Genomic DNA, 9202 nt, shown 5'->3' with positions numbered 1-9202 from the left:
CCATTGGCTATTCAAATCAGAGAACCACGTTCCGTCGTTCCCATTGGTTCACTGACCGAAGGTCCGGTGATCTCATTGGTGAGTGGAACGCAGCTGATTGGTCGAAAGATAATTTCTGCACGCTCATTCCATTGCCCATGGTGTGATTGGCTGAAGCGATTGAGGAACATTTAAAAAACCGTATTATCTATCTAAAATTCCAGCAGTGTGTGTGTGTGTGTGTGTGTGTGTGTGTGTGTGTGTGTGTGTGTGTGTGTGTGTGTGTGTGTGTATATGTGTGTATGTGTATGTGTGTTTCTGTGTGTGTGTGTGTGTGTGTGTGTGTGTGTGTGTGTGTGTGTGTGTGTGTGTGTGTGTGTGTGTGTGTGTGTTTGTGTGTGTGTGTGTGTTTGTGTTTGTGTGTGTGTGTGTGTGTGTGTGTGTGTGCGTGCGTGTGACCGCTGTTTCTTGACAACCACTGGTCCGATCTAATTGAAACTTGCCAGGTATATTGCTGGGGACCTGAGGATGTGCCTCTTCAAGGTTTGATATTAATCGGACAAGTGCTTCCCAAGTTATGGCCATTTATTTACCAAACCAATGGGAAGACACGTTGTTGCGTGGGCGTGGCCGATGGGGAAGGGAAGCTCAGCCGCGTTCGCCATTACAGGTTACAACGTACGGACTTCCGGATAATGATGACTTCGTGTATTCTAATAATTTCTCGATTTCTTATGCGCATTTATAGATAAACACAATGCCCCAAGTTATGATCGTTTTCATATTAGACGGTGCATAAATTTCGGTAACATCAGAGTGCTGGTATGCTCCGAACCAGGAAGTAATTTTTTTTTCTCTACTCTTCTCTTTTTGTTTTTCCTTGCGACGACATTGCGAAAAGGCAAAATACGTTGGCGCTAATTGAATAATTGGCCATTAAAACTAAATTTCGAATAATCATAACTGCGATATGCAAACTTCCGGGCAACGCACGTACGGACACGTGAGAGTGAAGAAACGGCCTGTGTGGTTGTTGTTTCTTGCTCGCGGTTTGAATATTTATTTATTTAAAAATTTTTTTATATTTTTTTATTTTTACGGGCACGTACTCGTATAAAGAAATAATGAACCGATACGAGTCGGCTCTGGAACAACGAGGAAATCTGACGCAAGATGAAGTCATTCGGCCGTCGTGTGTGCGCTACACCAACACCTGGGGGTGTGTTTCGTTGGCAAGCAGCTTGCCAAGCACTTTTTGGACTCAAACGGCTCAAGCAAGCATTCCAACGGAACGGGGTGCTCGGCGCCTCAGATTAACAACATGGCGGTCCCCATGCAAACAATGTGATCGTGGGACTCCAAAGGGACACTGTGTGTGTGTCGTTTTCACCTTTACTCGATCATCACGTGGAAACGGGGGGGGGGGGGAGTTGGTGGCGTGCAGGTCCCGGAACACATCCCTGTTGTGGCTCCCCACCACCACACTCCCCACCACCACCGCACTCCCCACAACCACACTCCCCACCACCACCGCACTCCCCACAACCACACTCCCCACCACCACCACCACACTCCCCACCACCACCACACTCCCCACAACCGCACTCCCCACCACTGCACTCCCCACCACCGCACTCCCCACCATCGCACTCCCCACCACCACACTCCCCACCACCACACTCCCCACCACAACACCCCACCACCACACTCCCCACCACAACACCCCACCACACTTCTGTTAACTCGTAAGAATGGACATGATTCGAAGATTTTCTTCAGTTTCCATGAACACTATTTCATTTTCCACATTTCAACAAAGATTCCAGGATAAAAAGTTGAATCGATAGTAAGTTACAGATTAAAAACCCGGACACGCTCTGCTGGTCGTTAGGGACGCGCGGACTGCCTAGAAACGGATAGGCCACGCCCCTTGTACACTTGTGTTTATTTATTCATCTATAATTACAACAATCTCTGTCCGTCTGTCTGTCTGTCTGTCTGCGACCGCCGTTTCTCGACAACCACTGGTCCGATCTAATTGAAACTTGGCAGGTATATTGCTGGGGACCTGTGGATGTGCCTTTTCAAGGTTTGATATTAATCGGACAAGTGGTTCCCAAGTTATGGCCATTTATTTACCAAACCAATGACAGGACATGGTGCTATGACGTCACAATCCTTCTTTCACGTACGGCCACGCACGTACAGGCCCACACTTACGGGCACACGAGAGCGAAGGAACGGCCTGTGGTTGTTATTTCTGGCACGCGGTTTGAAAGTTTATTTTATTTTTTTGCACGTGCGGGCACGCGAGAGCGAAGAAACGGCCTGTGTTGTTGTTTCTGGCACGTGGTTTGAAAGTTTTTTTTTTTTGCACATACGGGCATGCCGTGAGAGTGAAGGAACGGCCTGTGTGGTTGTTGTTTCTGGCACCCGGTTTGAAAGTTTTTTTTTGGACGTACAGGCACGCAAGAGCGAAGGAATGGCCTGTGTGGTTGTTGTTTCTGACACATGGTTTGAAAGTTTTTTTTTTCTTTTTTGCACGTACGGCTACGCACGTACAGGCACGCAAGAGAGAAGGAACGGCTGTGTGGTTGTTGATTCTGGCACGCGGTTTGAAAGTTTTATTTATTTTTTGCACGTACGGCACGCACGTACGGGCACGCACATATGGGCCCACGAGAGCGAAGGAACAGCCTGTGTGGTTGTTGTTTCTGGCACACGGTTTGAAAGTTTTTTTTTTTTTTTGCACATACGGCCACGCACTAGTGACTCGAAATCCATGAACTCATGTAACTTATAAACGTCTGAATGCTAAACTCTGAACTGTGTCGTCATTTGGAATGACCAAATAACATTTGTTAGATCGGGAGGAAGAAATGAGCTTGGAATACCCTGGAGGTAGAAACTGCTTATGAGTCCATGACCAGTTTCACCAGACGACCATTGGTACCTGTTGGTTTTCAGTCTTGTTTTTTTTTTCTTCCCACCCCCTTTAACTAAAACTTGGTACATGGGTTTATTATGATGAGGTACACAACAAGTTCGAGTTTCATCAAAATTAGCCCTGCATTAAGATGGACCTCGGCACCACAAGGTCCATGTGGACGTGGAGATGGACCTCGGCACCACGAGCCCCACGTGGACGTGGAGATGGACCTCGGCACCACGTGAACGTGGAGATGGACCTCGGCACCACGAGGCCCACGTGGACGTGGAGATAGACCTCGGCACCACGAGGCCCTCGTTGCCGTGGAGATGGACCTTGGTATTGTGGGACGGGGTTCGACGGCGATAAACGAGCACGAGGTGGAGCAGTTTACTCATCTCCCACCGAGCACCAGGAATTTAGGTCGTGACTCTCGGATAAGTCTGAAAGGTCACAGGTCTCTTTGCGGACCGTGGTCGCCAATATTTCGCCGGCGTGGGGAAGGGTTAATTGCCTAATTTCAATATAGCTAAATACCCACGTCGTCCCACTACCGGGGAAAACCACACCCTCGACGGACCTCGGGCGGAACAGACTGTTTACTAAGCCCGATCCGGGTGTAAACCGAGTGGGGATTACCAAGATCCGTCGGACGAAATGAACAATTTACCGGCCCAAACGGCCTTACTAATTCTCAAACCCGAACCATACTGGCTCAATCAAAGAAAGGACAGAAACGAACTGGAACATTGAAACAATTATTTTATTTCCAGGAATAAAAGAAAGGGACGAAGTGTCGACTTATTCATGACTATATGCAAGCAAATATTTACAATGATCATAAACACTTAAACATTTTTATTTATAGGACGGCGCCACATACAGACACACACACCCAAAAGAAAAGGACCCAATTGGTCTTTATTCGACCCTTGCAGCCAAGGGGATAGTCGAGCTGGGGATCAGAGTTCTGTTGGGGTACCTGACCGCATTTGTGCGGCTTGGCCTGCGACTGCACATGTGGGACCCATGGTCCATGGGAGCTTGGATGGTGGATAGCGGATCCAGGGTCGCTCATTGGAGAAGGCCAGTGGAGACTCCAGGCTTGAGAGCTCCAGCAATGACGTTAGCGCACCCAAACTACCTTCCAAAGAACTTCAAAGAACTCCCAAGGACACGCAATAACTTTCTGAACTCTCCAAACTCGAACGAGCACACAAACTCTCCACACACGCACACACTGAGAGTCGCGTCGTCCTTTATCGACCGCTCTGAGCGGGGCGGGGCCTTGGTGGAGCTGACGTGCTGATTGCCCTGATTGGACAGGGACCTCCATGGATCCGCTCTTTCTGGGCAGGGTTATGGCCGAGCCAGGAAAATCCCGCCCCCTCTACGCGTGTCTGTACCCCTCTTGCTGGAGAAAACGATTTTGCCTCATGGTGTTGGAATGCAGACCAATTCGAGGAAGTGGAATCAAGCACGTGAGGCCTCGCCTCGTATGCTACGGCCACGAGGTGAGGGCGCAAACGCTGAAAGACACTGTGGCTGCAAGTGGAGGGGATCTGGAGATTTAAATAACCTAACTATAAAATAACTCACAGCACACACACAAATTCCCATTAGACATAGGGGATGGATTCCAACTGTACACATACTTATCGAAATAACTGAACTACGGGGACTCTGGCTGTTTGTGTGCACAAGGTTTCCAAATCCATAACACTCGGCACCACGAGGCCCGCGTGGACGTGGAGATGGACCTCGGCACCACTAGGCCCGTGCGGACGAAGAGATGGACCTCGGCACCACGAGGCCCGCGAAGATGTGGAGATGGACCTCAGCACCATGAGCCCTGCATTGCCTCGTTTCCTGCAAGCAGTACATTTGCCCTGCTTCTTGTAAGCTGGTACTCATTTTGCTGACCTTGGAAAGATGACAGGCTGAGTCAACCCACTTGGTGGTATTTGAAGCCACATGGGCTCAAACTCCAGACTCTAAGTCCTAAGATCTTAAGCTAGCCATCCTAACCGTTCAGCCAACACCAGCCTTCACTTAATGGCTTGTGAAGGTTCCTTTTTCGCTCACCTGCACTTTAGTCCAGTGAGATTATGCGATTGATCAGTGTGCGTAGGTGATTGAGTGAGAGTCTGGTTCAAGCGATGACTGAGGGTTTCCAAACACACCATTTTGATGAAACTTGGCCACAAGCTTCATATCTGATGCCTAACGAAGGTTTATTGACCGCATCAAAATCTGCGCTCATTGAGGGTGTCTGCGGGGTGGTTTTGACCCCCTTCCCCCCCCCCCAAAATAGGTATTTGCTTTTCTTCAAAACGACACACAATTTCGATGAAACCTGACCATAACGTTCATCACCCGTGATGTTCCAAAGTTTTCTCACGGTCTGGGGGGGGGGGGGGTCTGCGTGGGGTTTGAGTGAGTGTTGCTCCTGGTCCAGATGAACTTCAGGACTCCTGGTTATATTGTTCTTCTTTCGAGCAGATGTAAACTGCATTCTCTGTCGTTACATCCATGCTTGATGGATTTAGATGGTTTTTTGACCATCTAATTAGCATAAACAAAATGGCTGCCAAATTGACAATTTTGGGCACTTTTTTGGGACAGGCACTACTATACCATTTAAATAAATGCACATTGTTCACATGTACGCATCTTAGAAATGTCCCTTGAGCAATAGATCAAAGCTACAAGCCAATAAAATTCGTAACATGCCAAAAATCTATTATGCCAATTAGCTACCGCCATCACCAAAAAAATCTATTTTCTGCTGTAACTTTGTTACTATGCATGCAAACCTGACAAATGAAATGTCTAGACCGACGTTTTGAGGGTCAAGAAAAATTATTAAGACATATGTGAAGCATTTTAATTAATGTTTACATGGTTACCGATGTTTATTAATAAAATGTAAAAGTTAAAGTTGCTCGTCTGTAATCATAACCAGAGAGTTGGTGTCAAAGCCACCCAATGCTCGCCTGTTTATACATTTATCGTTTTTAAAAGACTAGTCTAATAATTTTTTTTATAAAGCATTGCAGTGAAGTCTGATCCAAGTAATTTTAAAGCAATATATGTATTTGTATATTGTAATCAGTAAACTAGTACACATATTAAATGAATGGCATGCGTCTCGTATAAACAGGCGAGCATTGGGTGGCTTTGACACCATCTTAGGTTGAAATTTTACAAACATTTAAAATCATTTGTTAATTTCAACTTCACTACACCAATAGTATACCCCAAAGGAACCTCCATGCCAAATATCAGCATCCTCATACACATATTAAATGAATGGCAAGCTTCTAAAAAATAACTTGCACCAAAAAAATTTAACGTTGATGTGATACAAAAAAGTTAAGCTCAAAACAGGTCAAAAATTTAAAACATTTGAAATTATTTTTTTTTATTTCAACTTCACTACATCAATAATATACCCCAAAGGAATCTCCATGCCAAATATCAGCATCCGAGTACACATATTAAATGAATGGCAAGCTTCTAAATAACTTGCACCAAAACTTTAACGTTGATGTGCTACAAAAAAGTTAAGTTCAAAACAGGTCAAAATTTTTAAACATTTGAAATTATTTTTTTATATCAACTTCACTACATCAATAATTATATACCCCAAAGGAACCTCCATGCCAAATATCAGCATCCTAGTACACATATTAAATGAATGGCAAGCTTCTAAATAACTTGCACCAAAAACTTTAACATTTTCACGCTCACGCTGACGGTATCGCTATAGCTCTCTGTTCTTCGAACAGGCGAGCTAAAAACTAAACAAAGTTCTATCATGCTGCTACGTGAACAAATTTCAGTCAGCATAAACAGATTTCAGGAATGCCCAACATCTTTTAGGCAAATCACATTGTATTCATGCAAGGAGTCTGATGATCAATGTGTTGCTGGCATGCACACATTGATGTGCATCATAATCCTGAATTCCGGCATGTGCAGCGTCGAGTCTTGCATTGTTTCCGACATGCACAGGCTACCACGTCGAGGTAACCGTCTGGAATGGGACTCGACGCCAACAGTATGGGTTGCAGTCCTGATTCCCCAAGTCTCCATCCCATTTCAGAGGGCGCAGGGAGCTCAGGTGTGGGGCAGTGGGAATTTCTCCATATCATCGCTTGATAGTGTACTATCATCAAATGGAAACGGAGCACATCACTTGTTGGGGCCATGGCTTCTGGTTTCCCCGTCTTGGAGAACAATAAATGCCGTGCTGCATCAACAGAATCTGTTGTGTGCACATTGTATATTCTGCAGACAAAGGTTTCTGAAGATTTGATGGTTTCCTCTGTGAGTTCACCAATGCCCAAGTTCTTCAGCAATTCATGGTGCTCTTCAAAGACCTTCCATGATGATCGTTTGGTGTGATTAGCGATGTAGGAGGTGGTGTCACACCCAGTCAATGCGTGATATGCTAGCAAGGATGCTGCTGAGCCTCTTGGTAGTTTGTTGAAAACTGCATCAATGGGTATATACCGCCGTTTCTTAGATGTGCCCGCATTGCATGCATCGAAAGTGGGATACCAGAAGCAGGAGAACATCACTGTCCCTGGAAGACAACTGTACTAAACTGGCTGTGGACGGCATGCAGCACCAATCTTGTGTCCGCTTCTTCATGTGTGGATTTCAGGTGTCAAATCAGTTGTTCCTTTTGATGACTTGACCTCGAGTTCCTCTCTGAATCCCTCGAAAACTACAATTTCTTTATCCTTAGGCACCTGCGAACACAGTTCCTCAGACAAGAAATGTGCTAGATCTGCTTTATTATCAGTTAGTGACAGAAAATTTGAACACTTCTTTGGAAGAGGTACATCACGACCTTCCACAAGCCGTCTGATTGGCCATGCTGCTTTACTGCGCCGTGTTCTGGTTGTACCCTTGATTGTTTCTTCTCTGTATCTGTCGACCACCATAAATTCTTTGATATTTGGAACCTGCTTTCAGAAGTTTTCACATACGTGTTGTCCAGATCCCCAAAGGTAACAGCATCATCAGGCTTTCCAAGAGCTACTACCAATGCTTGTCCATCAATGATAAGGCAAGTTGACGTGTCATGAATTTGAATTGTCTCAGGACAGTCTATGTCTTCTGTTATCACGTTAGCAAGTAACGACTTGTTTCCAGTGCGTAGTGTACCATTCATTTTGGCAAGGGACACAGGGACCGGAAGATGCTCATGTTTGAGTACAGATGGCAAATTAACTGGTCGACCCGCCTCTCAGGCAGTAATTAGACGTCGGAGGACATTTCTGTCCGTCTTCAGAACAATTTTCTTGTCTTTGACCTTTGTGTGTTTAACCACTTCGTATAAAGTGGCAAATGTTGGGGCGTTATTCCTGCGCAAATGGTCATGGATTGAAACATGTGGCTTATCACATTGCTCAGCCACGATCAACCTGTCCTGAACAAATTTCTTGACTTCTTCTTGTGCAAGCTCCTATGCACGTAGTGATTCTTGAATCGACTCTGTTGCTCGGTCTTTTGTAGCAAGGTTTTGCAACGTACCTGGATGTGGTACAGATGAGAACACGCTGAATCCCTGGAAAGTGTTCCGGTTTTACTTCCGGGTCCGGTTTTAGAGCAGCGAGAGGTCTCCTTTGGGGCTCCCTGCTGACGTTCTCAAAGCTAAGTTTCCGGTTGTTATTTGTCCCGTTTTAACTGTTTAATTTTCTCACCTACATGTTACTGTGTGTTGCTAGTTCGGTTTTGTTTCAAAAATCGTGCTATTTTGTGAGTATTTTGGTCGACGTTCTTTCTCCTGCTTTCCTTCTTGAAAGTCCCTGAAATGTCCATCTTCTCTTCGCCATGCTCCCCGTCCCATCCCCATCCCTCTCCCTTCCACAGTTCACCTAATGTGTCTGTTCCCCACTGTTTTGTCCCTTCCACTCCTGCCCCTCTTGTCTCATGCCTCCTTGCTGTGAGTTGTGTGTTAGCTCTCATACGAGCCTCGACCAAGGTATACAAAAAAAAAAAAAAAAAAAAAGTGGAAAGTAAAGAATTCTCGTCGTCATTGTCTCTCATTTGTCGTGATTTGGTTGCTTCGTTGTGAAGGTCTGTACTCCCACGGTGGAGACTGTACATTCCATGGGTTTGTTCTGCTATGCGAGATCTCAGGTTAAAGGAGAGTGTCCACCGACACAGAGCTGATGTCGTCTTGGTGACACCAATGATACCACCTCCTTTCTTACCTGTGCCATTTATCCATTCCATGGCGTGGTCAAGATCTACATGGCTGAACTTGTTAGCAGATCT

Source organism: Eptatretus burgeri, chromosome 18, assembly GCF_056783735.1.
Source record: "Eptatretus burgeri isolate ZD-2024b chromosome 18, Ebu_testis_v1, whole genome shotgun sequence".
NCBI classification, from domain to species: domain Eukaryota; kingdom Metazoa; phylum Chordata; class Myxini; order Myxiniformes; family Myxinidae; genus Eptatretus; species Eptatretus burgeri.
Note: the sequence above shows the minus strand (reverse complement) of the source record.